Source organism: Coregonus lavaretus, assembly GCF_964263955.1.
Source record: "Coregonus lavaretus genome assembly, chromosome: 38".
NCBI classification, from domain to species: Eukaryota; Metazoa; Chordata; class Actinopteri; order Salmoniformes; family Salmonidae; genus Coregonus; species Coregonus lavaretus.
Genome location: NC_140025.1, coordinates 26,875,131 through 26,884,420, shown reverse-complemented (window position 1 = coordinate 26,884,420; position 9,290 = coordinate 26,875,131). Strand labels below are relative to the sequence as shown.

The 9,290-nt window shown below is 41.5% G+C and overlaps 1 pseudogene across 1 annotated transcript in view; it reads left to right on the top strand.

Moving 5' to 3' along the window:
- The first annotated feature begins 2,276 nt into the window (after positions 1–2,276).
- Positions 2,277–9,290, top strand: part of LOC311112396 (natural killer cell receptor 2B4-like) — a 94,634-nt pseudogene continuing 87,620 nt past the window's right edge. Inside the window, exon 1 of the transcript XR_014615923.1 lies at positions 2,277–2,391. The product of XR_014615923.1 is annotated as a natural killer cell receptor 2B4-like (transcript). The remainder of the gene's footprint in view (positions 2,392–9,290) is intronic.

Here is a 9,290-nt window from a genome sequence, read left to right as displayed (position 1 = left end):
TCTTCTTTACCAGGTTCTCAACATGATTAGTGAAGCTCAGCTTCTCATCTATCCAAACTCCCAGATACTTGTACGTCTTCACTTGCTCTATGGAATTTCCTTCCAAGGTAGTAATGACATGGTTTTCAGAGTGTTTAGTATTGGAAAATACCATGTATTTTGTTTTAGAGGAATTCAGAAGAAGCTTCAAATCATACAGATTCTGTTGAAAGATGTTAAAAGCTGTTTGAGCTTTTTCAAAAGCCAATGTCAGACTGCTGCCTCTTGAATAGAGAACAGTGTCATCCGCATAAAAATGCACTGTACATAAAATCAAATCGAATGTATTGGTCACATACACATATTTAGCAGATGTTATTTCGGGTGTAGCAAAATGCTTGTGTTCCTAGCTCCAACAGTGCAGTAATATCTAACCATTAAGAAATATATAAATATTAAGACAAGCAATGTCTGAGTGGCATTGACTAAAAACACAGTAAGAGAGAGTATATACACATGAAACGGCTAAAACAGTATGTAAACGTTATTAAAGTTACTAGTGTTCCATTTAAAGTGACCATCTGCTGTCTCAATAAGTCTCCCAATGTTGTTGGGTCCACTAACAAAATGAAGAACCCTAGTATAGATCAAATTCAAAGTATGGCAAGTATTTAAGATGTATTTAATGTCACGTAGAGAAGCTAGATAGTAGAGCAAGAGACAAGTGGTTGAGGAAACAGGCAGTGGGCTTCATGTAAAATGTCATAATGTGGTCAGAGCAGTAAATGAGATGGGGAAGATGATATCAATAATGATACTGTTATAGCGTGAGAAGAAAAAAGCTGTGGGTTTTGAGGGTGTCGCAGTTGTCATGGTGTCATAATTGAGTGTCTGAACGTTGTGAACTGTTCTTGTTCTGGATAAAAACACTCCCATAGAACTAGAAAAGAGACTGCTTTAGTGCCATTAGTACATCTGAATTAACTGACAACAGCTAAATGGTTTAACTAGCTAACAGTGCCTTGCAAAAGTATTCATCCCCCTTGGCGTTTTTCCTATTTTGTTGCATTACAACCAGTAATTTAAATGGATTTCTATTTGGATTTCATGTAATGGACATAAACAAAATTGGCCAAATGAAATGAAAAAAATAACTTGTTTCAAAAAATTCTAAAAAATAAATAACGGGAAAGTGGTGCGTGCATATGTATTCACCCACTTTGCTATGAAGCCCCTAAATAAGATATTGTGCAACCAATTACATTCAGAAGTCACATAATTAGTTAAATAAAGTCTACCTGTGTGCAATCTAAGTGTCACATGATCTGTCACATGATCTCAGTATATATACACCTGTTCTGAAAGGCCCCAGAGTCTGCAACACCACTAAGCAAGCAGCACCATGAAGACCAAGGAGCTCTCCAAACAGGTCAGTGACAAAGTTGTGGAGAAGTACAGATCAGGGTTGGGTTATAAAAAAATATCAAACTTTGAACATCCCACAGAGCACCACTAAATCCATTATTAAACCTGCCAAGAGAGGGCCGCCCATAAACTCACAGATCAGGCAAGGAGGGCATTAATCAGAGAGGCAACAAAGATACCCTTGCACAGTGTTCACCGTTTGGCGCCTTAAATGTAAATCTTAAAAAGGTATTCAATTGGAAAAAAAAATCACTGATCTACACAACCTACAACACATTTTCAAACTAAAAGAACAATTGGAGAAATGTCGCAATACTTTTGGCCCCCTAAAATGGGGGAACTATGTTCAAGAAGTGCTGTAATTCCTAAACGGTTCACCCAATATGGATGAACATACCCTCAAATTAAAGCTGATAATCTACAGACACTAAACACATTACGCCCTGTTCAAATCGATCATTAATGTGTCACCTGGTCAAATTGTTAACAAAAAGGGATGGTGAATAATTCACAAACCTACAATATCCTTTAAATAAATGCATGTCGCTACACCGTAATAACATCTGCTAAATATGTGTATGTGACCTCTCTTGATCTCTCCTGCCTCGAAATGGAATGCTCATCCACCATCACTCAACATTTAAAATTCTCTGCAGAAGAAAGAATGTGCACACAGGATAAATTAATCTATAACAGTCTTTTGAGAGACAAATTAACAGGTTAAGTGAGAGTGTTACCTTTGATGCGGTTTCATCATACTGAAAAACACTGCAAAGGTTCCTGGGTACACCACCAAGGCTGCTGCTGGGATAACAGGATAATATCTTCCTCCATGCCCCTCCTCTTTTTTGTGTTGTGTGTGAAAAGCAAATACAGCTATAGATGGAGTTTTAGTTGTGGAGCCCGTTGGATGATTGGATGGACTGTAGGCTACAATGCTGTTTTCTCGACGAAAAAGACTGAAGGTGACGCTACTGTATCTCTTCGGTATGTACCCCTTGATTTTTGTGACTGTGGTTGTAAAAACGACAGCTGTCGTTAAACTCATTTGTGACACCTTTAGTCATTTTTCCACATGATAGAGAAACGTCATATGTGTATATGTAAGCTATACATGTAGGCTTATGAGTCTTATTAGTTATGTTCCCAAATGTAATTGCTATATCTGCAGGCTAGGCTAGCTGATGCTTTATACAGTTTTATGGGACTTCCACTGTTCAAGGCATAGCCTTCACACTCAAGTTACACAGCTGATATAAAAAGGAGGCATCGACCCATTTGCTAAGGTTGTAGGGAGTATTTCTGTACAAAAGCAATTACACAAGCAAAGCCGCAGGAAGTAGTTTGATGGTGGGGGCTGGGTGCTGTTTTTTGTTAGTTTATTTTATTTTATATTTTTCAGGGGGTGCTACAGCAACCCTACTTCCCACGGCTATGTTCACAAGCGTTGATGGATACACCTAACAAATTGTGCAGACAAACTCTCTGTTGTATCTCAGAGAGAAAGCGAAGTTGATCAACATGAGTAACTCATTTTACCAGGCAGGTGACTTTGTTATCTATTTCTCTGACACTACTGATCTGACTGCAACCAATTTGCCTCTTATTTGAATGTTTGGCTTGAATGTGAGCTCCCACAAGTCATTCCCAACTGTGCTCAGGATGGAAAAGAGAGAGCAGTTTCTCTTGGTAACAAGTTTACATTAGATGTTTGTCCAACTTGATCAAGAGCAGCGCTTTAGGGAACTTCCCTTTTCTGAAACTGTAATTTGAACAATGTTTCGTATTATGTTTTTAAACATTATTGTCATGATAAGAACTAGAGTTGGATTCACATTCCACCGCGGACAAGGGTAGGGGTGAAAAGATCTCCATTATACAGTGGGGAAAAAAAGTATTTAGTCAGCCACCAATTGTGCAAGTTCTCCCACTTAAATAGATGAGAGAGGCCTGTAATTTTCATCATAGGTACACGTCAACTATGACAGACAAATTGAGAATTTCTTTTCCAGAAAATTACATTGTAGGATTTTTAATGAATTTATTTGCAAATTATGGTGGAAAATAAGTATAAGCCCAGCCAACAGAGAGTTGCAGTAGTCTAGACGGGAGATGACAAGTGCCTGGATTAGGACTTGCGCCACTTCCTGTGTGAGGAAAGGTTGTACTCTATGGATGTTGTATAGCATGAACCTGCAGGAGCAAGTCCTTGCTTTGATGCAAGTCCTTGCTCTCCTCTTTTCTCTTTGTGTAAAGAGGAGAGCCTAGAGCCGTGCCCTGGGGGACACCAGTAGTGAGAGCAGACACCGATCCTCTCCACGCCACCTGGTAGGAGCGACCTGCCAGGTAGTATGCAATCCAGTAGTGTGGCAAGCCTGAGGATCTGATGGTTCACGCTGGTGAAGGCAGCGGATAGATCTTGGAGGATGAGAACAGAGAGAGAGAGTCAGCTTTGGCAGAGAAGAGAGCAGTGGTGTAAAGTACTTAAGTAAAAATACTTGAAAGTACTACTTAAGTCGTTTTTTGGGGGTATCTGTACTTTACCTTACTATTTGTATTTTAGACAACTTTTACTTCACTACATTCCTAAAGAAAATAATGTACTTTTTACTCCATACATTTTCCCTGACACGCAAAAGTACTCGTTACATTTTGACAAGAATATTGTCCAATTCACACACTTATCAAGAGAACATCCCTGGTCATCCCTACTGCCTACAAATACGTGTGCCCCTGGCTATCCGTCTGGTTTGCTTAATATAAAGAATTTGAAATGGTTAATGCTTTTACTTTTACTTTTGATACTTAAGTACATTTTAGTAATTCCATTTACTTTTGATACTTAGCTATTTTTATAACCAAATACTTTTACTCAAGTAGCATTTTACTGGGTGACTTTCACTTTTACTTGAGTCATTTTCTATTAAGGTGTCTTTACTTTTACTCAAGTATGACAATTGAGTACTGGAAGAGAATGTAGGTACCATTGCCAGGTCCTCCTTAGGGATGTCGAAGTGCTTAAGGCGACGGAGGAGGAACAGATGTCGGCTGTTCCTTGTGGTAGGTCACAAGATATACTGACACTGTCCTAAAGCACATCCTGACACCTCACCACCTGATGTCTATTAAAGAGGAAGTTGCCTATCCATCTGGCGTGTGATGGACGAAGCCCGAGGTCTTACATCCTGGTGATGGCGAGGCATGGTTGAAAGCTTTGCTGAATTCGGCGGTCACCAGGGATCAGATAGAACCATGCTTATCCTGGGACTTGAAGAGCTCGCAGCTGGGTCATGCAGCAAGACAATTATCAAAAACACACAATCAATTCGACATGAAAATTGTTAAAAATCAACACTGGAATGGCTGAGTCAAAGTCCAGACCCAATCCCAATTTAAATGTTGTGTTCAAGAATGGCTTTTTTCCCTTCATTCAGATTACATCATTCATTATTGGTTTCAGGTGTGTTAGGCCAAGGCCAGAGTGACAACCAACAGTACGGCAGAACCCCAGGGCCAGGACTGAGCATCCCGGCAGATAGGGATTGCCTAAATGGGTATCTCCCCTGATCTGGGAATGTTTTCTACAGACTCCTTTTATCATATAGTATTCCATATAAGGAATACAGACCTTATGAAAGTTGCACAGTATACCCTTAATCTTGTAATAAATCAAATCTAGTGATACATAACTTGACATTTCTGCCATCCATTGTAACATTGTGGGAGGATAACCAACCTTCCAATTAATGGCCATGCATTTCTTAGCCGCTATAAATGCTTAGGTTGCACAGTTTCATCTGATAAGTCTCCAATATCAACATTTCCAAGCAAACAAAAACAGGGACAATCTGTAGACATGCTGAGATAAAACAACATACTCTTTGCCAGAATTCAGCCACCCATCACAAGACCATAATCTATGCAAATATGCCCCCTTTTGTGTTTTACACCTCCAGCAGAATAATGACATTTCTGAGTGCATGATATTCAGTTTACCTATGGATGGTCTTAAACTGCAGTAATTTATGTCTGAGATTAGATGAACATGACTGGGCATTCTAACATATCTGTATCCATTCATCATCATCAATAGTGTCTCCCAGGTCTTCCTCACATTTTTGTTTCAAATGTTTTGTGTCATCGGGAAAAAGCCACTATGAACCCTTGATTCAGTTTGGATATCAACTTTAGAGGTTCATCAGACTGCCTTAAAATAGTTTCAATCTTTGAAGCTTCTGACTTGCTGCACAGAGAGAATAAAGTGTTGTATCTGCAAAAGTTAACCTCAGCACCGTCACAGACTGTTCTTCCCTGGCTACCTGACCCTGATGAGACCCCTGTCACCATCTGATCCTGCTCAGATGAGGCATGACAAATAATTACCTTGGTGTACATTTATACATTATATTATCCAAGAAAATTCAATGGTTCAATAATTGAAAGGACCATTATTCCCAGATCACAGACTGAAGCCTACCCATCAACTCAAGATGGAACTTTGTATCCATTCACTGATTATGATAACATACTGCAACATTCACCTGAGCTCAGTAGACTGGTCTTCCCTGGCTGTCTGACCCTGCTGGGATACCTGTCACCATCTGATCCTGCTAAGAGACATGATGAGCATAGTGTTGTGTACTGACTGTGCACCATGGCAGTGAAGCCTGTAAAGCTGTTTATACCGCGTCAGTGTGAAAAGTAGAGAATTAGCTAGGGAAACTGACGGATCAATGACGTTACATGACTAATAAAACTCACATTACGTCAAAATATATCGGTCTTCAATCGTTTGGCCGCTGGTTTTATTGTTTGATTCAGGTCTAATGTGATTGAGACAAAACTAATAGCTAAAGTTAGAAACATGTGTGCCATAATTATTGGCACCCCTAGAAATTATTATGAGTAAAATCTAACTGAAGTATATTCCCATTCATATTTTAAGTTTTAAGTTCACTTGAGTGATTAGGATCATTTAAGTGGTAAGCCATGACTTCCTGTTTCACTGGGGTATAAATATGATGTGACACACAGGCCAAGTTCCCATATTCATCCATCACTATGGGAAAGACCAGAGAACACAGTAATGATGTGTGACAAAAGGTTGTTGAGCTGCACAAATCAGGAAACGTCTTTAGAGAAAATAACTAAACGGTTGAAAATGCCCATTTCCACTATCATGGCAATAATTAAGAAGTTTAAAGCAACTGGAGATGTTAACAATCGGCCTGGAAAAGGACGTGTGTCTATATTGACCCCACGCACAGGGAGGAGGATGGTTAGAGTGGCCCAAAAATGCAGACGTTAGTTGGTTCTTGGGGTCAGAAAGACTCCAAAACTACGATCAGACATAACCACAAGTTGCTTGGGAAGGTTGCCATAAAAAAAGCCTTTGCTGCCATCAAACAACAAACTCAAGTGCCTACAGTTTGCCAAACGTTACTTGATTTGTCAATGGGACCAGGTTCTATGGTCAGATACCAAAATATAGCTTTTTGGAAACAAACACCAGAGGTGGGGTTGGCATAGACAGAATGATAGCCATGCAGAAAAGTACCTAATCCTCACTGTGAAGTATTGTAGTGGATCTTTGATGTTGTGGGGCTGTTTTTCTTCCAAAGGCCCTGGACAACTTGTTAGGATACATGGTATCATGGACTCCATCAAGTACCAGCAGATATTAAATCAAAACCTGACTGCCTCTGCTAGGAACTTAAACTGGGCCGTGGTTGGATCTTCCAGCAGGACAATGACCCAAAGCACACCTCAAAATCAACACAAAAGTGGTTCACTGACCACAGAATCAAGGTTTTGCCTTGATGGCCATCCCAGTCCCCTGACCTAAACCCCATAGAAAACCTGTGGGATGAGCGTGGACCTTGGAATCTGAAGGATCTGGAGAGATTCTGTATGGAGGAGTGGTCTCAGATCCCTTGCCATGTGTTTACAAACCTCATTCCGCATTATAGGAGAAGACTCAGAGCTGTTATCTTGGCAAAGGGAGGTTGTACAAAGTATTGAATCAAGGTATGCCAATAATTGTGGCACACATATTTGTTTTATTATAAGAATGTATTTTTTCTTTCAGTTATTTTACTTTAAATAAATGTTCGATTTTTGTGAATATTTTGAATGAAAGACCAGGAGGATAAACAATGAAGAAATGTTTTTCACAGCCAGTTTTGCTAATATTTACCAAGGGTGCCAATATTAGTGAAGGGCACTGTATGTAGTGTATCTGTCCCTAACTAACTATATAAACAATAAAAAATATAATACAGCCAGTTCTGAAGTTATAGGATGGTGCAACAAGTCATGCATGCGAAGAGCTTTTGTCCTGGTCAATTTTGACTATGATTTATGTGTTTTTTTGTTATAGGCCTACTGTAGGTTCTGACCGTTATAACGCGTGAACACGTATTTTTGTGGTTATGTTTATTATTAAACATAGTCCTATAGCCTAACATAACATGTTTCCTGTCACGGATTTAGCCGAGGCTGCTCCTCCTTGCTCGGGCAGGCTTCGGCGTTCGTCGTCACCGGAGTACTAGCTGCTACCGATCCATGTTTCTGTGTTAGAATTGTTATGTCTTGATTATGTACACCTGTTTCCCATTATGTTGTATTGTCTTCCCTATTTAACCCTCTGTCGTACACTGTGTGTTGTGTGTGATTGTATTTCGTCATTCGTCTGTCGTTAGTGTGCGGGTTATTTTCCTCCCTGTGTGGAGATTGTATATGCTCTGTTTACTTTCAAGTAAAGTACGTTTCGGCAAGCTCTGTGTCCTACGTTTGACTTCGCCCACCGCAATTCACTGACTCCTCTGACAGAATCACACACCACACATGGAGTCAGCAGGAGCAGCGGTGCCAGCCGGATCAATGGAAGAACGCGTACAACAACAAGCGGCCATAATCCAGGCTCTCGGCACCGCCATGGAACGTGTGGTGAACACAATGGAGCGATGGGAGAGAGGTCTGCCTACACCTCCTCCGATTACACCACCACCATCATCGATACCCATCGCTTCACCTCCGGATCCGGGGCCGTCCATTCCATCCCCCAGCACTTCCGAGCCTACCCCTATGGAGCTCGGAGGTGCTGCTATGAGGGAGACCAGGAGAGGGGCCGTCCCCTGCACCAACTGTGGCAACAGAGGACACACTGCTGGTCGGTGCTGGGGAGGGCCTCGTAGGAGTCGAGGCAGTAGGCAGCGCACTGACGAGCCATTCCAGGTGACCCAACTCACCCAGAGCTCCCTGTTGCGCATATGTGTATGAATGTTGTGTTTCCCGAGTTTTCTCCTCAGTCTCAGCATAAAGCGCTAGTTGATTCAGGCGCAGCTGGGAACTTTATCGATCGTCAGTTTACCCATAAGTTAGGGATTCCTATTGTGCCAGTCGATATGCCCTTCCCTATCCATGCCCTTTAGGGTCAGGGTTGATTAGGGAGGTCACAGCGCCTCTCAGGATGAAAACGCAGGATGGCATTAGGAGCTAATTAGTTTGTATCTGATTGATTCTCCTGCGTTTCCCGTGGTGTTGGGGCTTCCCTGGTTAGCTTCTCATGACCCCACTATTTCACAGAGGGCTCTCAAGGGATGTTCTAATCAGTGCTTGGGGAGGTGTGTAGGTGTTTCCATAGGGGCAACATCGGTGGAAAGTCCGAACCAAGTTCCCACCATGCACATTCCGCCTGAATATGCCGATTTGGCTCTTGCCTTCTGTAAAAAGAAGGCGACTCAATTACCACCCCATCGACAGGGGGATTGTGCGATAGACCTCCAGGTAGGCGCTGCGCTTCCCCGGAGTCACGTGTATCCTCTGTCTCAGGAGGAGACGGCGGCTATGGAGACATATGTCACCGAATCTCTGAGACAGGGATA